This window comes from Struthio camelus, chromosome 10 (genome assembly GCF_040807025.1).
Source record: "Struthio camelus isolate bStrCam1 chromosome 10, bStrCam1.hap1, whole genome shotgun sequence".
Classification (NCBI taxonomy): Eukaryota; Metazoa; Chordata; class Aves; order Struthioniformes; family Struthionidae; genus Struthio; species Struthio camelus.
This window is the reverse complement of record NC_090951.1, coordinates 14,080,332-14,104,390: the sequence shown is the minus strand read 5'-3', so window position 1 is coordinate 14,104,390 and position 24,059 is coordinate 14,080,332. Positions and strand designations below refer to the sequence as shown.

General features: G+C 37.4%; 1 protein-coding gene across 19 annotated transcripts in view; it reads left to right on the top strand.

Moving 5' to 3' along the window:
- Positions 1-24,059, top strand: part of ZNF536 (zinc finger protein 536) — a 358,374-nt gene that overhangs the window by 138,789 nt on the left and 195,526 nt on the right. For 18 of the 19 annotated variants that reach the window (XM_068956015.1, XM_068956021.1, XM_068956011.1 and 15 more), the window contains one exon: positions 3,874-3,937. The exons of the other annotated variant lie outside the window; for it this stretch is intronic. The gene's annotated coding sequence lies outside the window, so the exon portion shown is untranslated. The remainder of the gene's footprint in view (positions 1-3,873; positions 3,938-24,059) is intronic. 19 annotated transcript variants of the gene reach the window in all.

Here is a 24,059-nt window from a genome sequence, read left to right as displayed (position 1 = left end):
TGGACAAAGTAGGTGGGGAGCTTTTTGCTTTTGGGGTAATTCCCTGTTTAACTGTGGTAGAAAACTGAATTTGATCTGAGATCCCTGTGCAGACCTCTCAGAGTGAACTCCCAGAACTGAAGATTTTCTTGCCTGTAAAATAAGGTTTTCTTGCCTAAACCTCACTTCAGAGCTTGAAGCAGAAGCTCAGAGTTTCTGCACAGTGTCTCTGGAAGACCAGATTTTGTAGTTAAGTGTACATTTAGCATGCTAAAGACTCATTCAGCAACAGAAAGAGAAAAACGTACCTCCCTTCTATTTTTGGACTGTCTTAAGGAAAGCAATGAATTGTCCGTTTTTCTCTTCTATGAGCAAGCATCTCAGTATTGGTAGGAAACCATGAGTATTCAGTGAGTATTACAAGCACCACGTGTTCTCCCAGGAGACTTCTGTGCCTGAGCTCTCAGCTCCCTGATTTGACCCTACAGTAACTGCTTGAATTCTCCTTTGCTGAAAGCGAGCACAATCCTATAAAATATTCCACACAAGAACATAGAGGCAGGGGGTCCCTTTTGGAAGCGTTGGGTTAGTAGCAACACAATTAGACTTTACTGTCTGTAGTTCTTACTATACACATGAAGCACTTGTATGGAATGGATGCTTCAAATTAAGTATGACCTGGTTGTCCAATCCCAATTACCTAAAGAATCCCTCAATTTGCTTAACAATTCCCTCACAGCTATTATGGCTCTGACTGATTGTCCCCAGGACTCTCTTAGGCTTACAGCTAATGTAATTGATTCTTCAGTAGTAGCCTGAAGGGCCATTTGGCTTCAACCATGGTCGGGGAGAATTTTTTTTTAAACTAAGTTAAAAGAACGGTTATTTTTTATAACCATTCTAGTCTGAGAGGGTGGGAGGAATCATCTGGACACAGCCTGGAACAATAGTCCCTGCCAGGAGGGGAAGTATTTTCCCCAAGCTCTCATTTATATTGGATTTAGGTGGAACTCCATTCTGCGTAGTGTTCACGCCCAAATTTGAGTGGGTATTTCTAGAACAGGCTTATAATGAAGGCTTTGTTCTAATGCTTTCCTGTCTTTCTTAGTCAAACTGGTAAGATTGTTTTGTTTAGTTTTGTTTTTTGGGCTGTTTTTTGTTGTCTTTTTTTTCCCCCCTCTAGAAGTGGACAAACAGCAGCCATGATAGATGCACCATGTTAATTGTGACAAAAAACTATTGATCCTCAAATGGTCTCATTCGGAAGGATTGTGTAGAGAGGTTGATATTAGCTTGCAGAAGACATCTTTGACAGTGTGAAGCGGATCATCTTTCCATCATCGACGACTAGATTATAAAAATCAGTAGACTGTGTTAGCGAAGCTGCATTAGCAAAGGTGATCATTACGTCTCATGCTGCCGTGTCAGGATCTTACATTCTGAGTTGCACTACGTTGTAACTTTTTTTGGAAACTTTTACTTGCTTTTGGGAAAAACTATGTATAGCTGTAAAAACAAAATTTTGTCAAAGTCTTTTCTCACAACGCTCACCCCCTTTCCTCATCAAATCCTACAAAACCATAACTAGAGCACATAATGGAGGTAGCCAAGAGATAAGTCTAAAAACAGGTAAAAAGAAGTACTTTACGCAGTGGGTAGGGAACTTCTGGAACTTGCTGCCAAGGGAATTTGTAGAGGCAGACAGCATCAGCAGGCTCAGAAAGTGATTAAACAGATTTATGGACAACAGCTCAATAAACAGATAATAATAAGCAGATCAATAAACAGCTAAAAAAGATACTGTAGCTTTGAGTCATGAATGACACTAACTTCCTACATATCTAGAACCTTAGACTTAAGGTGCTTAGATACTGCCATGTTGAGAATGATAAAGAGATGCTCAGAATTTCTTTTTCAGAGGCATAACTAGTATTTCTCAGCCTCTCAGTTCCTGTTGGCCAGACTAAGGCACCCTTACAAGAAAAGAAGTTCATGGGTTTCTATCACTGAAATAAACTAGTGCCTCATTCTTTTATCTTCGGTCTCCTGTGGAAAGAAGGGATACAGTTCTTTTGGGAAACCATACAGAACAGCTGTTTAATTATTAGCTCTGAGAGGGAGAGAGGAAGAGAAAGGGAACGGGAGAGTGTCTGAGTATAGGTGCCAAAATGAAAGCCTTCCATTAGTTGCCATTCTGCCTGAAATCTGTTAGGGAGGAAACAACTACATTAATGAGGGTTCTGAAATAAATTTTTCACTGAAATATTATTGAGTTTGTCTCTCTACAACTCAGATTGTCTGTGAGAAAGCTAGATTCTCGAATATGTCTTCAAGTCAAGAAGTGCATGTGTAGTACGCCTCTTACTGAGACAGACTAGAACCTTGCCGGGCGGTATAGGGACCACCCTGCAATAGTAACAACGTTTATGCTCATTCCTCTCAAAGGAATACTGGACAGAGCATATGTTGTCTATATTGCTTAATGCATTTTAAAAAGACATATCAACCTTAATTACTAAAATGATGTACTTGCCAACAGAATATTGCGCAATATCATCTGGCTCCCCACCTCACTTTCATGTGTAGCCCATTAATTAGTGTCTTTACAAAATGAACCCTGTAAGTAACAATTTAGTCTTGATTCCTGTAAAACATGATTTTGAAAAAAGTGCTTGTGATGCAGCAGCAGAAATGCCAGCTACGCTTTGGTAGAACACTCTGTAGAGTTTGTTTGGATTCTAGATCACTGTTCTTCCTGCACCAGGTAAGGGGATACTGCCTAGAAGTTAGATTATCTAGGCTCCCTCCTCACAGAAGAGACCTTGAGAGGATTTCGTTCTCTCTAAGGACAGGTGTCTAACACAGGTAGGTAGATGCTGTAACAGCTGAGAATTGGGTGGAATGGGTCCTGTCCTAAAAAAAAATACTAGAATAAAACCAAAAAGCACAAGTCTCCAGAAGATCATATCATTTGCTGGACCATGATAGTGTGGCACAGAAATGTCTCCAGCCCATACTAGCTATATTTATTTACAAATTACATTTCCCTCAGCTGTTTATTGTGTACCTGTAAAATGACCTCTGGATCTGCTTGATATTTTAAGTGTATTGAACAAACTTGTCTATTTCCTGACTGAAAATTCACTTCAGTTCCCTGTTTAGCTGGTGCAACAGAACTTACTTGTTTTAATTAACGGTTTACAACATACCAATGACCACAGATACTGAGCCTTACAGAAACGTTAAGCATCATAGGAATGCCCATTTCTGGTTAGCGACATCTCTCACAAGCAATGCCGATGTTTTTCAGTCTTAATTTAGAAAGGTGTTTAGGCATATGCTTAAGTTTTAGCAAATTCAGTTCATGCAAAGTTGCAGAGTTAAAGTCAGTGACGCTATGATGAGGGTTACAATAGCAATATTAATGTGGCCATTGTGTGCATTCCGCTTGGTTATTCCATATATTTTTCAGTGTTTATTAAACTATCTTCTTTTCTGTGGAGGAGGTCTTCCAAATGAATTCTTACCTCTCCACTCACCCTTTTAAAAACGACCCTTCAGGATTCCCAAAGGTGCATTGTCCCCAAGAGGGAAAATTGTATTCAGGATACATAAGAGCTGTCAATTCATTTGCATTGGAGATCGTACACAGTAACTAGAAGGCCCGATGATAATGTTAAAATTAGATGATAAATAGAAATTGTTATGGGAACTTTCTGAGGAAAAGTGTGTATATATTTTTGATTGTGGTCAGTGTAGTTGTTTCATGGAATTAATAATTGCTAATAATGAAAAATACATGAGCTTTCTTTATACGCATTTTTGCCAAGGTTTCTTTGGTTAATATTATAAGCTTCTGAATCTCAACTTTACATATATTTTTTCTTCATTTAGGGAACACGCAGAGCTGACTGCAGACTGTGTTATAAAATAAATGTGTTTAATGCTCATTTTGCAGGTATGTTACTTCTCATTAATATATAATTTGTGGTTTGAGTAGACATGGCTACAGCTGCACAGAAATATTTAGCGCTTTATGCTTGTTCAGTATGTCAAGGCTGGAAGACTTAAAATTAGACATACTGGTTTTTCACTGGTAGATATGGGTGAATGTTGTGTAACCCATACATTTTCTCTGCGGAGAAAAGGATCCCATTGAGAGCGTTTGTCTGCTTATGGGGGAACGGTGCCTCATATCTACTCCCTGTTCCTACCTACGCGATGCATGTTTACTTACGACAGCAAGCAGATTCAGCAGTCTGAACTCAGGCTTAGCTTGCTGTCTATAGCAAATCAGAGATAAACCAAAGATGTTCAATATGATTAGCTTTAGTCTCTATAAAAATCAGGAAAACAATTTTAATTAAGAATGATTCCAGTGCACTGCTGTTTTGTTACCATTCTTTCTCTTGCTTGTATCACTGTGTCCTCTAATCAAATGTTTTCTATGCTATTGATGTATCCCAAAATGCGGTGAATTGATGGCAGCAGTGCCACTAGTGGAATAGTATTCTACTAACAGTGAAATAATGTATGAAGAACTGGAAACTCACGGAGATTTTTTCTGTATTTGGATTTTTATTTCTATTTTCATTCATGAAACTTTATAGAATCAGTCAGAAACACATAAAGCATGGCTCCTCATTCTCCCTAGTCAATCTTCGTGCTCTAATGCTAGTGAGTAGTGATACAGAGAAATACTCTGAACAGGAAAAAGGGTGAAAAACTTGTCAATCGTTAAAAAGTAAGGAAGAGAAAGTCTAGAATAGTGTGTTGCAGGAGTTAAACGGTGTGTGGTATATAGTGAAATTCCACATGACTGAGTGTTTTTTTTTCTTCAGAATATTTTGTAAATCATACTTTACAACGTAATGTTGTGGGTTTTAGTTCAGAGAGTTTTCAGCTATTGAAAGTATTTTTATGGGGGAAGAAAGTTTAGCTGTAAATGGCAGCCTTGATTATGCTCTATTTCAAAGAATGCAGTGAAAGATTAAAGAATAAGGGTAAATTATATCTTGAAATGTATATGTGGTTGTCATTTATATCAGTAAGCTCCACAAATATAAGAATTCACGTTCTGCCCTGAGATCCATATATGGTTATAAGTGCTTGTCACAGATTCAGCATGGGCCTGAACCAAAAGTCATTAAGATTAGTGGAAGGACTTTCACTAGGTTGGTTTTGGGATGGGTCCTTCATGTGTGCTTTAAAAATGTACATCCCTCGCTGTCTTAGGTCTTGGTTGGTATCTGTGCATATCATGGAGTTTGGTTGCTATGTGTTTTTTCTCTTTCTTTTTCTTCTTTTTTTTTTTGCCAGTCTGTATCCTGTTGTACATTCAGTGGGATTTCCAGAGTCCTAGGGAAAAATTTTATAGCTTTTCATGAAAAAGGTAACTTAAGTGTTTTAACAAGAATCTGGCAAAACAAATTGCAGTTTGAAGGAAGTATCTGGTTTTCTGAACCCTGGCAAAATACTGCAGAACCTAGTAATAAATACTGATCCAACACCCAGATTACCAGTTGTCAGCTGCTGTATCTGTCTGGGTAGTAGTTCTTACCTCACAGCATATGAGAAGCAATGTTTTAGTTTAACCCAAATGAAACTAGTGAAGGCTGTCTTTCACTGCAAGCTGAACTAAGTTTACATCATGCTTGCCAGGAACATGTACATTAAAAATTACTGTGAATCAGTTAACTTGTGCTAACGTGTAACTCTATGGTAATTTGCTATGAACCAATTTTATAATCTTCTGTATCTGTGAATATTATGCTAAATTTAACTTAATTTTAGATTATTATATTTGAAAGGAGGGAATTCAGTCGCTTGGTTATTATTAGCTGTAAGGACCCCAAATGAGAGCTGGGCTCTGTTGTGTTACCAGTAGTGCAGGTAGAGGCTTGAGATAAATTTTCAGTAACTTCATCATTCTACTTTAAACGATTGTGTGAAAAAAAAAGTTGATGCTGACTAGAACTTTGGCGGGGAAATTACGGTGAGCTGATTTACTGGAGGTAAGAAAAGGAGGGAACACAGACACTCCAACAGGACAAATAGTCTAAGGGACAAAGACACTCCAGTTCACTACCTCACTGCATTTTGTCTCCAGAGGGGTTTGTCTCCCCTCTGTCTGTTCAGAGGGGTTTTGATGATACCCGCTCACTCCCAATTAGTTCAGGTATTTGAAAACAATCATATTAACATGTCTCTGTCTCTGTCTCTCTCTCTCTGTCTCTGTCTCTCTGAAAAATATGTATTTTAACTGGTATTTTCACTGCAAGTTTTGGAACAGAGATGTGAAAGTCATCTGCGCTTCTCTGACACTTACTGAGTTTTTTTTTAAAGCTGTTGAAGCAAAATGAGTATTGCAAAAGAAAACATGAGATGTACATTGGGAAAAAGGTGGCTTTTTCTTTGCCTTTTTTACTCCTGGTTAAGAAATGAAGCTGTATGATATAACAAGACATGTATTACTAATGTTGGAAGTAAAGCATATATTTTCTTAATACATTGGCAGAATTATTCAAGATCAGTTGACCCTTCTGTAAATATGGCCTTAAGGACAGGAGGACCTTTGGTTTCACTGCTGTACAAATGTTGTTTGCATAAATTCATATTGTCCAGGACCAGTTTTCAAACACTCCCATCCTTTTAGCAGCATTTCAAACTTCATAACTGGATTAAATTGGTGCTTACGTTTTTGGGGTCCCTATTTTTTACATTTCTGTTTGAAATTATTAGCGCTTTTCATATTTTCTGTGAAATATACCATTATAGAAAAAAACTTCTTTAGAAGAGAGAAAAAACTTCTTTACTGTGAGGGTGACAGAGCATTGGAACAGGTTGCCCAGAGAAGTAGTGGAGTCTCTTTCCCTGGAGATACTCAAAACCCGTCTGGATGTGATCCTGGGAAATATGCTCTAGAGGATCCTGCTTGAGCAGGGAGGTTGGACTAGATGATCTCCAGAGGTCCCTTCCAACCTAAACCATTCTGTGATTCTGTGATACATGTTCAAATCTTGTTCTGGATAAAATACTGTATTACTTTTGTAGGGTAAAGAAGAATCACCTTATTTCAGCTTCTTGATCAGAAGATAGGAGAGTTTAACTTTATCAGAGTAAGGCATTTAGAAATAGATAACTTTTTTTTTTAAACGAAGGGTTTTATACAAAACTGCTTTAATTCTTATAAAGAGCAGGAAAGTGTTTTTTCACCCCAAAAAACTGTGACTCTTACAAGAGCCCATTTTTTGGTTTTTAGTTCTGGTACTAGAAAAAAATAATTCTGAAATTAGTTTTGAGGCTACAGAAAGGCTTCTTCCTGAACACTAACAAGAGATCCATTTCTCATGGCTGGATAGTGTGCTAATCAATCAGCCTGTGTCTTAACGTATGGATGAAGAGAATGCTCTTTGGAAAACACAAGAATGGGGGTTGGAGATCAGTAGAGAGTTTTCCATTGTTCCAGATTGCTGCTACCTTTGCACAAATCATTGGTCAAAATTTCTAAAATGGTGATTCGGTTTGGGTTACTTATTTGGCAAAGCTTCAATCGCTCCATGAATTAAGCCACACAGTATCAGTTTTGAGAAATCTCGCAGTAACAGTCCTTCAGTTTCCCGGTCTGATAAGTGGGAATAATAATACTGACTCACTGTGCAGGTCAGATTAGTTGTGAGTTATACATTCAATGAGGTCTTGGATTCTCCTTTAAGAATTTCAGACAGAAGGTTCTATTAAAGTGCAAAGTATTGTTATTATCTTTGTCCTTTATACATATTTAAATAGTACATGATAATCATCTCTGTGAACTCTTAACTATTCATAAAGGTGACTGTCAGTTAGAGGCCTGAACCAGTACTCCAAATCCAAATATTTAAAATGATAGATCGTATTGTAATCTTTTGAAAATTATCCATAACCTTTGTATAGGAGTTTTCTTTTAAAAGGTAGGCTTTGTAGCTGAGTAGTAAGTGGGAGTTTTAATTGTTCTGTTGGGATAATGACATCCGAGTATGTGTGGAGAACCTTTGGCAATGGAGCGTCCTCTCTGCATATTTAGCTGAGGGAACAGGGGGAGGCAGGGAAGGTGAAGGGTCGTTGAACACTTTGCCTTAGTCTTGCCTGGTGTAGCAGCATCTGATCATATGCTGTAGAGGAGTCCCTACAACTACCTCCCTGTTGGCTCAGGTTACTGCTTCAGCTCTCTTCTCCCTCTTCCTAGAAGGTGGTCAGGGATGTATATAAAATTAAAGTTTGGTAGAGCAGTGGTTTTCCTGAACCATGAAAGTTTTGGCAATTTCAAACTCTGTCTGGGGTTTTTTTGTGCTTGTTAGAAAAGAGGGAGAGAAGAATCATGCTAGTGTAGATTCATAGCCTGGTAGTCAGAGCAACTACCTAGTTAGCAAAATTCAGGTTCAAGTCTTGAGGGTGAATATAACAGAACATAGATTTTAGAACACAGATTTCCCAAATGTCAGGGACTTCACAAATAAACTTCCTCTTGGGCTGTTGGAAGCTCGTTGGCTGGTTTTCTTCCCTTTTACTTTGACCAGAAATTGCTGGTCTTAAAAAACCTTTCACACTAGAAGTTTAATCAGAACTAGCATACGCTGGCATGAATTAATCTGCAAAATAAATCTCTAGTCTTGGCATCTAGTTTATCAGCCATAAACTCAGTGCCACATGCTTCGCAGTCTCTAGCAATCAGATGAAGGCAATCACATGCCCCAATAAGCTCATGGGAAAGGGGGAGAGCAGAGGCTAGAAGTGTGGGCAGCACCTTTCCTTCTGTAAGAATGTCCTGCGAGACTAGTGGGGGCTTCTGCGTGTTTTGCCAAGGGAAATCTCAAGGGTTTGTCAGAGCAAGAGCATTGCCTGCTCTCGCACATGGCTGCATCCCTGTTGGCATTCAGCAGGCCCTGCCCCTACAGGAAAGAGCAGTCTGTACCCCTGCACCAACAGAACTGCTTTCTTCTCAGAGAGTTTCATTCATGCTGATCGAGGGAGTTACTGTACTCTTTCTTTTAGTTTATTTTACCCTCTTGGTATGCAGAGTATTCTTTGTTAATCTTCCTTATTTATTTAAATGTTAATTGGTCCTTGTTAATTTGGTTTTCTGTGCTGAAAGCCAAGGTCAACAATGAGTCCTTCCATGTTAGCTCTTAGCATGATTACAAGGTAGTGTAATGCTTCTTGGAAAAAAGTAGCAAGAAGCCTTCCCTCTGTTTTTAATGTAACCTTTGTGTTAGGCAGAGGTTTAGAGGTTGAAAGAGAGAGATAAAATGTATGTTTAACACCAAGTGAAGGGTCTTATTGATTGAAAGGGATGGGTAAATTAAAAGACAGTTGTTCTGAAAGCAAAATATCACTTGACCCCAAAGAAACAGGCAAGTGCGGCCCTGGGGTTATACCTAACAACAACATTGTTTTTGGTATGGGAATGCTAACGGCAGAACTGAAAAACAGATTTTTCCTTTTGCTTTTATTTGTATATGCAACTTCAGACTGCTGCTTTTGTTACTGTGAGAGCAATCTCTTCTGAGAACACTCTTCTTTTGGCTGGAATGGCCATTTTACAAGATAAAAGTAAGATTTTTTTTTTTCTGAAGCAGATTCTATTCCATGGGACAAAACAAGCAGAGTTATCATAACACTTTAAATAGTAATCAAATATGTTTTTCTGTTTGCATTCAAAAGGGTGGAAAGGTAACTTGACAAGATGAAAGAAGGAACCAGATTTGTGTATTTCCCCCTTCACCAGTAACAGGTATAGAGTTTTAGAAAAGACTTCAAGGCAAAAAGAAAAAAGCATAGAATATACTGTTACGGTGTTATTTTTGTCTTTCATTTTTATGACAACTTATTTGTACTTAAAGGAATCTTTCCAAAGAGTTAAGAAGCATCATTAAATAAAGACTGTGAAATGTGCAATATGGCTTATTTATTTAAATGTTAATTGGTCCAACGAACACTTCTAATTAGCTCTATATTTGCTTAGCAAAAAGTTTTACAAATTCCAATTGTGAAAAGCAGCTATTTTGAGCTGGTAAGCATGTTGCAGAATCAGCTATGATTTTTCTATAGTTCTCAGCCCTTGAAGGCACAATTTAATTTTTCATGTATGCATACTAGCAACGGTAAACACTTGCGAGTGTAAAGAACCTTCTTTAATTAGCTGCACAACAATTAAAGGATTCACAAACTAAATTGAACCCTGTCTCTGTGCTTACTAGCTGAATTCTACCACCTGTCACAACAGCACTTTGTTCAATCTGTTATGCAAAATCATTATAGCAATATAGCTGAGGAAAAAAAAAGAGAAAACAGCAATTATTTCTTACTTTTCTCTTGAATGGGTTATTTTGGGTTATACTGATGTCAGGTTCATTGAAGCTAACCTTTTGAAATCTGTAACAGCATAATACTTATATGGCAGGCTTAGAATAGCTAGGAGAATATTTTGTTTTACCCTTTTAAGAGCAAGTAAGGCACATCCTTAAAGTACCGTACTTTCTCTGATCATTTGGGGAAAAAAAAACAACCAACTGCGCTAACTCCTGCAGCAGCCTGTTATTTCTCTTTGTCAGACAAAAAAAAAATGACCAACATCTAATAGTACGACATACTCTTTTATTATTAAAGCTTGTAAACCAATGTGAAAACTATTTTTAAAAACACCACTGGCTTTTTACAATGGGGAGAATTGTACATTTAGCTTACCTGTTCAGACTTCTGACATTTGTGATTGTTCTTCATCACTTGAAAATATGATAGCAGATAAAAAAAAAAAAAAGCTTGAATATATTGGACTTTATTTATTTATGTACTAACTTTATTTTTCCTTCTAGCAGAAGTGGGTGAAAATGAGGAAGTTTAATGTCTTTCCAGAAGAGCCTCACTTATTTCTCATTTCTGGTTGTACCCATTCTCCTCAATAAGCAGGGGGGGCCAGATGTACAAATGCATTTGAAGTCCTGATTTGTGCCACACTTAATAGGATACCTAAATAGTTTGGGAGATCAAAGCTTGAGGCGTCGTTTAGCCCACCCTGTTTCCGGGTGGGTGCTGGCCCGGTTAGTCGTCCTGTTCCGTAGTCTTCCTATGGATTTTGTGTTGAATGTAAATGGAGGCAATAGGTTGAAGCCTAAACCTCATTCACAGAAATGAGAAAGGGCAACCACCGCGCGGGACGGCTTCATGCTAGGGAGGAGGTGGGAATGCGGTAAGAAAGGCTGAGGGCACACAGCAGTATCTTTAGATACCTGCCCAGCTGTTAGTTAATCTGGTTTCTTGCAGGGAGCGATCAACTGTGTCTCAATTCTCCAATATGCATTCTTTTTATTCCGGTTAAAATTCCCTGTGAAACAAATAGTGAGTTTGGTTGTGTAATGAGTATGAGTCTGGGCCTTTAGTGAGGAAGAGCTGTTTACATTTCTCATTATTTTGCCATGACAGCTGACAGGAACGTTCATATCTCTGCCAGCTTTCGTGCAGGAGAGGTACAGGTACATTTTGTGCATACACTCACCATAGCTGAGGAGCTGAAAGTTAAGCTGCCTGCTGACAGTTTCCTGAAATCATATCAATAACATATTGTTAGCTCTTGTGATTGAAGCTAAAAGAATCTGCTGTTGGATAAAGGATACATGATATGGGCATTTCATAAGCTAGGGATATAAATGAATAACTCTGCTTATTCAGAGTTCTTACATTTTTTAAGAGTATAATTTTTATACCATTGTCCTTTTACAGTGTTTTTGGAAAATGCCGAAAGAACAAAGAAGTCCTTTAGGAACACAGAGTGCTTTTGGTAAAAATGTCACTACGAAACTAAAAGTCAACAAGCCAAAATTGATAAAGGACTTCTTTTTTGTGATTTTTTTTTTTTAATTTGGAACTAATACTTTGATTAAAAATGTCTTAAATTCTCAGATAATTTTGCACTGAAGTATGAGAAACTGCGGTTTGCTATCTGCATCCCATTCATGCTTTCTCACATCAAATGAAAATAGCTGGTCTATTCAGAATTAGAAAGTGAAGGTGATAAAGATCCCTTTAATTGGAAAAAGAGATATAATAACAATCTGTATATTTACAAGTATAGGTGCAAGGCACTAACAGTCAGTACAACAGAAAAATGAGTTTCTGTTTAGGCAATTGAAGCAATACAGAGGATTTGTGAGGGCACCCCTTGAATACTCTCGGCTTTGAGGCTTTTGGTATTTGGTCCTGTAAAATGAAGAAGCACTTTCCCTTCCTATTGAAAGTAGTGGGAACCCACTCACTGACTCCTGTGATCAGGTCCTTGAAACTGAACCACAGTGCTCCCCCCTCTTTCTTCTTTCTTTTGGCTTTGTGTTTTGCTGAAATTATCCAGATTCACACAGGTTTACAGCAAAGTTGTATAAAATGGTTGCCAACTAGGCTTCTCTTTGACATTTTGTGTTTAAAAAAATAGCTACTTATTCAGCATATAATTTTGTAAATTAACGTCAAACAAAGTTTTACATGAGCTGGAGAAAGTGAACACAAACGGCTCATCTCTACAGAGTATTCAAGAGTGTTGAAATTGCTTCACTGAAAATTGGTTATGTTTATTTGCACGTTGTATCCAAAACTATTGCAGTAAAGTACTCTGTTTTTTAGTCTCTGGTGCTTATGACAAGAACTCTTCGACTGATCTCACGGCCTGTTACGGGGCCAAAGCCTCTAGGGATCTTGTCAGTCATCCTAAGGGCTTTAGTCAGAACTGTACTTTAGTTGGCCAGAGCTGACTGTTAAGGATATATTACAGTTAGCAGAGTCCATCTCCTGACTGACTTTGCAACCATAATTGAACTTGCCACTGTCTGTCATCCTGTGATTACATTTATCAGACTTTCTTGGTCAGCTTTGTTGCCACTCACCTATCACCCCTGATAGGTTGTCTTTTCAGTCAAGGGTCCAGAATATTGCAATTAACATCAAAATTATTTAAAAGATTTTTATCCTGCAGATAACTTTCAAATATATTATTGTATTTCTCCTCCTTTGTATTCATCTATATGCTATGTGTCTGCCAAGCTTTCTGCCCATCTTATTAATGATCAAATCTGTTGTGCCCACGTGAAGCAGGGGTGCCCAGACAGCAATCAGTGCTATGCTTGTTGGGATCCTGAAGGTCATGCTACCCAGTGTATTTAAATGTACATACTATTTTACTACAAACAGTGCTTATATGTGTGCTTCCTTTAATTTAGGCACTATGTAGCCATTCTTTTTCCTATACTCGGTCTTGCAGCAAAAGAGTGGAAGGAAATTCTCTGCTCATGTAACTGGTTGTACCTCACTGAATTCAACAGTATCGCAAAGATGTGACCCTTTTTATGGTCACTTATGTGACATCACTATGATTGCCTTGGCTTAATCACAGAACTGCTACAACTGTTCTGCACCATCATTCAAAAGAAGAGGCAAGATTATTGTGAGGCAGATGATCTTACTCAGACAGGCAGGCATAATTTAAAGAGCAACCAGGGAAATACAGGACAGTATTCCCTAAGTCAGATGCTTTTAGTATATTGCTGTTCAGGACTGTGTTCCTGCTCAAGAAGCCATCAGAAAGAGCAGTGTTATTATCAGTAGGGCAGACAGATTTTTTTTTTTAATTTTCTGAAATTACAATCTGAAGAAAGAGAATGTTTTATGAATATTTTCTGACCTTGGGGTAGATACGATTATAGAAATTGCAAAATCAAGCTGTCGATGTCTTTCTGTGCACAGTGACTGCTAACCACACCCTTTTAAGTCTAAACCACTTATCTCAGTGTGAAAGCATAATAGGAGGTATTAGGTGGCCTCTACAGTTACCAGCTCTTCTCTTCTGTTCATGTTCAGTAATCAATTAATAAAGTTAAATGACAACAGTAGTAATATATCTTACCAAACCAGAACACCAAAGGATAAAGGAGATTTGTATTCTTTTAGTGTTTCATTTTTCTGGAGTGATAGTTAAGTACGTATTTTTTCTATCCTTAGTCTAAGTTAGTGTTGAGATTCCTCATGTATCTCTTTCCACTTAATTCTGCATGGAGTTTACCGTTTCTACCTTTCTGGAGATCACAAAGAGGAGAAGCGTCCTGACCAATGTTTGCTTTGTCTTTCCCGTGTCTGCCTGCCTCCCAGCAACCCTGCCTCTTTAGCTGCATCTTTTACTCCTTCCAATTTCATTGCAACTGAGTCTTTCTCAACGTTATCTTTCTCCTGGAAATTAGTATTAAAAAATAACTCATTAGAGCCACTCATATATAAGAATCACTATGGTCCTCTAAATTAGGTCTTTTTGCCACAAAGTCCATGTGTTACAGGGGTAGGAAAAATAAATCAATTGGGTTGTGGGAAGAAAGGAAAGGGAAGACAGAAATTGGATGTAGAAGGAATTAACAGCCAAGAATCTCAGTTATTAAAAAACAAAAGATCTTTCATAATATTTTAACTAACAATTCATGCTGGACCTGTCACCATAAAATTTTTTTTAAAAAACAGTCTTTCCAGCATTCAGTTGTGTTTGACAAAAGAAAGCTATCTGGCATCCTGGACTAAGCAATGGGTGTCAAGAGTTCTGGATCCTGTCCCTGGCTTCTTTACAGAGGATGAACCATGTATTTAAGTGAAGATATATGGTGAGCTTTTCCCTAACTGAGATGGAAACGATCAGTTAGGGGTGCTCTTTTCTACAGTGCTGGAAGGTGGCCTGAGAATTCTGAAAAATGCAGGCCCTTTCTGGCCTTGGGAGCCTACCTGACGGCACTGAAATTGGGCAATTTACTTCTGAGTTTTTAAGTATTTGTATTTACATTATGTTATGGTGCTGAATATTTCTGTGCCTATCAAAGGAGAGCGCAAAGCAGTTCTCCCCCTCCTCTGCCATTCTGTTGCTCACAATATGCCTCGATGAACCCACCGATGCTTGGGAGTTGTGCAGAATACTGGAGCACGACCTGCTGTGAGTTACTGCGCGGGGCACTTCAAAAGCGCATTGCTGTAGGTGAAAAAGGAGTGTAACTCTTTAGAGTTATGTAGTGTGACTCTTAATACTTTCTGCCTCTGAGACTTTTTTCATGTTGGTTTCTCTTAAATATACTGACCTTAAAGAATTGAGTAATTTATGTTTTCACTGTCTCTGTTCTTTCCCCTCCTTTGTTCCCGGTTCAAAGTCGCTGGAAATAAAATAAGGCTTAAACTAAATGCAGTGGTATAATATATGCTTTGAGAGTATATACTTTGTTACATAGGCTTTCTTCCGTGTACAGCAGGTTGTATGAAGTTAAGGATTTTTAAACTTACTTTCTCCTTTTGACCAAAATTAAAACATTTTCTTAGGCACATAACTTCTATGTTGATTTCATCACAGGTGGCCAGTACGTTTAGTGATGTTTAGTACATTTTGTCCACTGTCTAATTTTATAGTATGCAATTTGGAACATCCTTGATTACCCTACAAACGATTTTGTGATAATAAAACCAAATATGGTAGTCTTGGCTGACTTCTCTGTGATATTATTTGGCATACCACATATTTCTGTTTCAAATATAAATTGGTTACAGCTTTTTCAAAATATGCACTCTGTTAATTACATCTATACTTGAGACATCCTTTCTCCCCCCTTGAAGCTGTTTAAGCATTCTTTTTTAGCTTGTTCAGCATGCAGATAAGGTTGGCTATGGGCTCTTTAATTTGATAGAAAATAGACTAACCTTGTGGTCTTTGTTAAGTCTTAGAACTACAGTTGAGTGTGCAGTGTCTTTCCATGTAACTGGGTCTTTTGTTCCACTAGAGAAAATTCTTTACTTTGTTAGAGAGTGTTTTTTTTTTAAGGTTTAACTCTAACAGTCTTTACTTAATAGACCTGGGATTGCAGGGAGGTGATTAATGTGAATTAAAGGATCTCTGTGACATAGGACTGAAGGGCAGAGTTACTTTGTTGTTGTTGTTGCTGGCAATCCCACTTGTGCAATTTCATTTCTCCTCACACCAAATTTCCAATTTTGAATTAAAAAAAAAGCCTAATTGGACAATATACTTCTTTCTGAAACTCTTTTTATTCAGGGATATTCTGTTTATGCATTTTCATTGGGAATGTGTATCTTTGTCCCTTGAAATCCATCTATTTATTGCAGTGACACCTACTGCTGAGAGAGCTGATCCGCAACAGGATCGGTTACTGTTAAACTTGGCCAACAAGCAGTTCATGACTCAACCAGCAGATGTTTCTGTGGCTCAGGTCAAAGGGAACTTATGGACTCGGGATTTTTTTCTTCACTCTTAGCATTAAATGCCAGGAAAGTCAACACTAGGTACAGACAGTTGACCTGACCAGTAGCAGGAGGAACTGAACTAAGGCCCTGAGGATCTGCAAAGACCAAAGCATTAGTCTGTCGAGCCACTGTGCTGGCTACAGTCCAGTAGTTTCAGACAACTGACTATCTGATTGCATGCCTGGATTTTAATAATGATTTTATGTACTTATTTGATGATTTGTATCCAAGCTTATGCTTCTGACAGGTGCCCTCGTGAACAAAATCTCACGGGGCTATTGTATATGACTGTTTCACTGTCAGTCATGCTTTGATCTTTGGGACATATATACCTTTTACATTATTTTTAGTTTTGCACAAAAACTAATACTAAGCCTTTGTGAAATGAAAATAAAATCATCAACCCAGCGTTACAGTTTTGCATTTAAATTGTTTCAAACTGTGATTTGAGTTCTGTGGTCTGAACTCTTCTTTCTTCATCTTTTCATAATCAGTAGAGAGGACCTGATCCTCCTGTCCTGACCTAGCTGAAAATGCGCTGCCTTTCATTAGCAGCTTGCCTGTATGGGGAATACAGGATTAATAGGGTCAACTTTATATTTAAATGTTATATTATGGGTTAGAGTATAGTAGACTTCCAGTTTGGTACAGTGTCCTCATATAAGAAGATTTAGGACCCGTTTCATACTATAAAAATGACAAAAAAGAAAATAATAGATATGCTTTGCAATGACTTCCAGACATTTCTTTATTTGTACTGTGTGGTCCTAAAGTGGGATCGTTAAAAGCTTAATTTTAAGGTTTCTTCAATCTGAGGTGGATGCCAGTTAAATTAATTAAAGTGAATGATCAGATAGGAGCTACAGGAGATTGATCAAATTGAAGAGAGTTTAATCAGTTGTATGCATTCCAAATTACATGAAAATAACAAATTTACTTTTAAAAATGCTGTTTCTAAAATAACAGCAGCTTCAGTTTAATGAAGCATTCCACAAATAAGGCTCCCATTTGAATTTTGGTGTCACTCTTATCTTTACTTTTGTCCTCAGGAGAACACTAGGAAAAAAAAGAAAGAGAATTGATGCTTATAAGCTAAAAAATAATGATCCCAGATGTAACCAGTGCCTCAAAAAAAGCAGCACTTTTTAAAGATTTTTTTTTTTAAAGCTACTGAACTTTCAGTACCAATTATTTATCTTTCTCTTCTTTGGATCTGACTTCTTAAGTATATGCAAGTGAAATAGGATAAATAAGAAGGAAAACAGATTTTGCTAAGTCACATGCAAAGTAGCAATAAATCAAACAGCTTGTCTGCATTCTTCTAATCTTTCTATTCTAATCTGTGAGTGAGATTTATAAATGACCTCTCCTCTCCTCTCTGCTCGTCTTCCTAGATTGTGATCACAAACAGTTCACAGTCCTCCACTCCATGGGTGCTACCAGCTAAAGACTGTTCTGGTGATTTATCTTCTGCTGATCAGTTATCAGTCCAAAATGCTGTGCTAGCTAGAAAGTAACCTACAGACGTAACAGGTATTTTAGAAACGAACGGTCTCCTCTGTTCAGAGTGAAAGCAATACAGCCTCAGCAAACAATTTTCTGTCCACTAATGACTTCTGAAACTTAGAAATCCCTATGCTAGCCCTTCTTTAAGACGTAAAAACTGTTGTGGAATGAGTTGGCTCTGTTGTTATTAAAGAGTACTTTGTTTTGAAATCAATAAGCAGCTTGTTTAAATATCAGTACTACAAAGCAGCTATAGTTCTGTCAAATGCCTTCCCCACTCCCTTCTTCATGGCATCACCACTGCCTGGAGATGCGTGTTCGAGCGTGGGTCCAGCCCCAGGTCTCAGTGACTGATCTGCACCACGTGAGCTGTTTAGAACATGATCCCTTCATACTTTGTACGTATGGTGTCTGAATGATGGTTTGCCCTGTTTTTTTAATCCTTAGAAACTAAATATAATACAAAACCTAAACTCGATGAAGTGATTAATAGTAATAACTAATTACTGACTTGGTTTAGTAATATTTTAATAAACACAAATAGATAGAACATGTTACCTATAGGCCAAGTTATATTTTTTAAGGTCATTCTGTTAGCCTCTAAAAACCTTGTTTTCCCTAATATAATTATATTATACCCGAAGGAGCGGGACACCTACTTAACCAACCAAAAAAAGAAAAAGGAAAAACTCAGTTGAACTCAGTGCAGTTACTCATTTGTATAGACACAAATGAGAACAGAATCTGGCCTAATGTTTATTTCATTTTATCAGATTGGATAATGCTGTCCTGGTGGCATTAAATACAGCTGATCTCTCCCCTCCCTTCCATACACACATGTTTTTGTTAGAATTTAACTATTTACATCTATGTCTCTTAGTATTGCCTACAAATCAGTCAAAGAAGAGTAGGTCATTTCTCCTGCCCTACTGTTTATATATTAATCATCTGGCAAATAAACCACTCAGTATCCTACCCACCTCACTAATATTTGTGATGTAATTTGTTTGGATGCCCAAATGTCACCAGCGTTGATTGTAAGAGATGAAAAAAATGTACTTGCTCAGCACACCAAGCTCTGGGCTAAAATGTAAGCATGAAATCTCTGGTTTATTTTTGTAATAATGTTTACAGCTGTTTAATGACCCTGAAAGGGTTCAGTAGTCTGGTGTTCTGTATTTCTTAACAGGAGTGTATTATGCTTATAACAGCCTTAGTTAAACAGTTTCAGCTGCAACAATAAGAACAATATTTAATAAAAATTCAATATATATTCTGAAGTTTCTCAATGATAGCTGTTTATCAGTTACTAAGAACTGAAGCAATCTGTATTGGGGTATTTAGAATTTGTCAACGGACCAAAAGATACTGTAGATGTATTTGAATTTTTCTAGCAGGAAAGGTAAATACCAGATCAAAATTCTGAAAGCATAAGAAACAGTATGTGTAATTCTAACTGCTCAGAGGATCAGGGCCAGAAAGACCTTGTCATTTAAACACATGAGCTTGTACAGCATTACTTTGCTTACTGAACTGTAAATCTTTTAACTAACCTTATCTAAGCTATAATAACGGCACAACAGTGTTTTTAAAATGACTATTTTCTCTACAGTAGTGAAGAGGGAAATGTGTTAGTATGTGTGTCCAGTAGGAATGAACAAATGTAATTGAGAACTGAATTTGGTCCAGTCTGTTTACAAAGATTGCAGGTTTGTATATGCGTATATTTATATATAGAGAGAGATATGTGTATGTATGTGTATATATATATATTTATATTTAAACTATTCCATTAGCCATCTACCTTTTTCTCTGATTCCAGCAGAAGGAAACCAAGCTTCTCATATTACATTAATGTAGTTGTGATGGCAGGCATTTCTGGTGTCATAATTGGTTTTAAATTCCAGTAATCCATTTCAAACAGTTAAATAAAATCTGTGTGTTCTGTTGAAATGGCTAAAATCAGAACTTTGGTTATTGATATCACGGCAAATGGTCTTGAGGGCAAAAATGTGAGTGAAATCAAAGTAACTATTAGTATCATCCAAGGCATTTGAATGTGTCATTGTACCCTATGTGAGAGATGAGACAGTATTTTGATAATATATGTATCCAATTGCAAATTTCATAAGGTAAGAGCGCTCTCATCATGAAAGTAGGAAACTGTAAATCCTGCATAGTAAATGGCTGTCTTCTAATGGTTTTGTCAGCTTCTTATACTGGAGTTATTTCTGCTCTGCCCTGTCCAATATAAAATAAGCTATTTTGTAGTATATGCATATGTAGCAGGGTGAGAATTTGGCTCTCTAGCTGGAGAGGTTCATTTGTGCAAGAACTGAGGATCCTTCTAGGTTAGGAAGGCCAGCCTGTGAACAGCTCCTGAGACCACCTTGATTTACAAGCATACTCTGTGGGGTGCTAGATTTTGGAGGATAGAGTCTTTACAAAATACGTGAGATAATTAAAGGTCAAAAATTTTACTATAAGTTTAAACAAACATATTTTGAATTTTTTAACGATCTTGCACTTGTTTCACAGTTGAGTTTGTAAACAAATACTAACTTTAGAGAACATTATGCTTCTATCCCCAGTGCAAATGATGGCAAAACTTTGTATTTTCTCTGTAAGAGCGTTTAGAATCGTGAAAATAATGTAGAATTGAAACCTAGGAATTTTATCATTCAGAAAATGACTGTGTGATCCTGTAAGTGTCTGCTCCTTTCTTATCATGTAGAAGAATGGAGAAATTACAAGTGTTCTAGTAATTTTAAAATTTTATGCAGAAATAGCACTCTATCACATTCCGTACAAATGTGTTATGTATGAACTGAACAGACGTTATTCTTCCATATGGAAAATTCTCACTTTTCAAGTAAAAGTTCAAAACAAAAATATTTTGGTCAAAAGTATTGAGCTGTAACATGAAAACTATGATGTAGACTGGGAGCTTCATAGAAGTTTGGGTCCCTTAGATTCCAAACTGACCATTTGAGCCAGGCTATATTGCTGAGCTCCAACTTCTGTCAAAGTTCATAATCCAGCTTTCCCTCTTTCTGTTCACTGCAGTACTCGGTGAGAATTGCATCATAGTCTGTTTGCAGATCCTGGGCTACAGAGGATGAAGATAGGAAGCACTCACACTACCACTCTCACCAAGCACTGTAATATCACTTGTAAATTGACATTTTCAGATTCTTTTATTTTTGAATATGTGATATTTTGGGTTGGGGAGGCAGGAAGGAAAGGCTTAATGAAGAAAGTTTTGAAAAAAACCTTTTTTGTCAAAACAATCACTTGAAATTATTAAGTGGTTATCTGTGAAAAGGTAATTATCAGGTTAATTTCAGTGAGTTCTGTTTAGTTTTTTTTAACAATTTGAGCATTTGGATTTTGGTCACCAACTGTGCAGAACGGGTACGGTAAAATTCCATATCTGGCCAATGTGAAGAGGATGGTGTCACCTATAGGGAAGTCCATGGGGAGGCAGGACTGCACAGCTGTGATCATGTCTGTGACATAGAAGTCCCCCCTGCACCTCATGGGTGTCATGGAGGGTGGTTATACTGCAAGAGAAGGCGGTAGCCTGTGGGGGAGGCCATGCACTAACTACCATGACTTCTCTCGCTGGATCTGGGGCAGGAGGTTGGGGAGCTGGAGAGGAACGACAGGAGAGCTGGGGACCTTGAACTGTGAGGCCTGAAACAAGAGAGCAGGAGCTAGAGGCTAACAGGGGAGTGAAAGCCCCTTAGCCCACCTGGTGGTATATGCTTGTCTGGTCATAGATGTAGACAGGCATGATGGATAAGGAGGGAGAGAATGAAATTGCTAATTTTTTTAGAGAAATTAGGCGAATTAGATTGGGTTATCTAATTCATAGTGGAATGATGGATGAGGAGGAGTTTTATTTCTGTCTTGCATGTGGATACAAGATGAGATTTTGGTAGGTTTTGCTGTGAATGGGCTGAAGAATACTGCGAGACTGTTTACATGAGAGCCAAACAGTAGCAGTGTCCCTGTGTTCCTAAATGCAGTAACTTGGCATTGCAGAAGGAGAGATGTTGCAGGGCAGTACTGAATGCTAGGATTATACTTTGCAATGGAACAAGGTAGAAGTGAGGAAAAAAAGAGACAATTCAGAGCCAGAGGCAGGGGACAGGACTGCAACAAGCTGGGGCAGGTGAGGGTAAGAATATAGTTTAAGCGAAGAACTGTAGCATTTTGAGATTATAATAGCTAGATCCTAGAAGTTCAACAGCTGATCAGCATACATGGTGCTTAGAGACTGTTATTTCTCACTAAACAAAGGCTTTGCTGACCTTTCTGCATATTTCATCAAAATGTATAATATTTCCAAAGCCAAAAGATAATGTTAATGGGTCAGACTCCCCAGAATTGATTCAAAATTGTTACTTTTTAAAGGGAAAATTATGTTTTTTTTTTTTTAACTCTTCCTATCTCTGTCTTATATGATGTGTGTCTATATGTGTGTGGGAGATGGAAAATAGCAAAAAAAATTTTTGTTAATTATCATGTTCCAATTATAGCTGCAGCTGTTACTTTTTTAAAGTTATTTTTGAAAAAAAGCCACACATATAACTTAAAATCTTAACCGTAAGCCACCTTTCCCTCTGCCCTGCACCATATAACCATAGGTTTCAATTGATGTTTAAGGTTAAACATCAGAATTAATAAATTCCACTGGGATCTGTCAGCATTTCCAAACTTTGATAGAGCATAAAATGCTAAAATTAACTACTCAAACCTTCCTGTGCATGTAAAGGCACAAGTTCCTATTGAGGTTAACTGAATAAATGAAATTTAGACTGTGTTTATCAAGCTGTTAGAGAATAATGCCAATCTACAAACTCTTTTCCAAGCCCTAGTGAATACATCTGTGTGTCTGTATATGCAAAGTATTTCTTGACTTTTCATGTTATTTGCCAACATGCCTTGTTTAACCATGGTAAGGAGAAATAACACCTGTGATATGTGAAATTCAGACAGAAAGTAGATTCTGTTTCGGGGGATTTTTTGGAGGAAGTGGATAGTGAGATCTTCAGAATCTCATTCAATTTCAGATAACGGCAAGCTCAGCTGTTAAAATTGTCAGATGTTTAGCTAATCCTTTTGAACATGAAGTTTGATTTGTTTCAAAAGCTAAGCAAACTTTCAAAAAATGTTCAAAAACAAATTTTCATGTACCCACATTGTGAATGATTGTGGTCTGTTGCGCAGAAACCTTGCATGGAAACCAGAAATTTTGTGTGTTTGCTATATAACCTTGGAGGAATACCTGGCTTGAAAGTGTTTCCCTACCTATGAAACTCACAGACGCTGCAAGTTAAACTTAATGTGCAGTCCTGTAGATTATAGGTGTCTTTTCCTTTTATATACTTTGATATCTCGTTAATATATTTATTAATGACTATTTATTAATTAAATATATTTATTAACACTGACAGCATGTAAGTAATGGGTCTCCAAAATGAAACGTGAGTCTGAACACTGCTGAACTTTGAAAAAGATCTGCTTTACATCTGAGCAAAATTTTGTGGCTCATATTCATCTTTAATACACATGAATATACACTTCCCCTTTTTTTCCTACAAGATCTGCATTCTATCACCACCTCAATCATCCTGTCGAGGACCAACTAGGTCTCCTCTTGGAGACCACCCATGCTTCTTTTAGGTCCTGATCCTACAAATACTTGAGCATATGTGGAACTTTGCTTTCAAGAGTCGTCCTTTGAAGTCTACTGGACTACTCCCATGAGCACAATTGCACGCATTTTAAGTATGTACCAGATTCGGGCTTCAAATTGTCTAGCAAGTGGCCACTGTGAAGCAGTGTGAGGAATAGAGTCCACCTGGAGTGTGTATGCAGCCTTGTAGAAGGCAGAGTGAGTAATGCTTTTGTCCAAACCAAATAGAAAGCTGACCAGATTAATTATTTAATAAGTTATAGAATTCAGTAATTTTAATAGTGAATAAAGTGTCAAATCACTCCACTGAACAACACAAATCTTAATTATGTTCTAATATAACCTTATAGCTTCATATTGCTTGAGAGTTATTAATGTAAAACTTTGTATTTTAAATAGAATTTTATAGATACATTACTTCTGTATAGAGTAGAGAAGTGACAAGGATGGAAGATTATTGTGGACAATTATGCAGACCAGCACAGAGCACTTGTGTTTAACAAACAGCTTTGAATTCTAATTTTCTGCAATATACATAGTGTAGGTACAATTTGTAGTCATTACTGTGTAT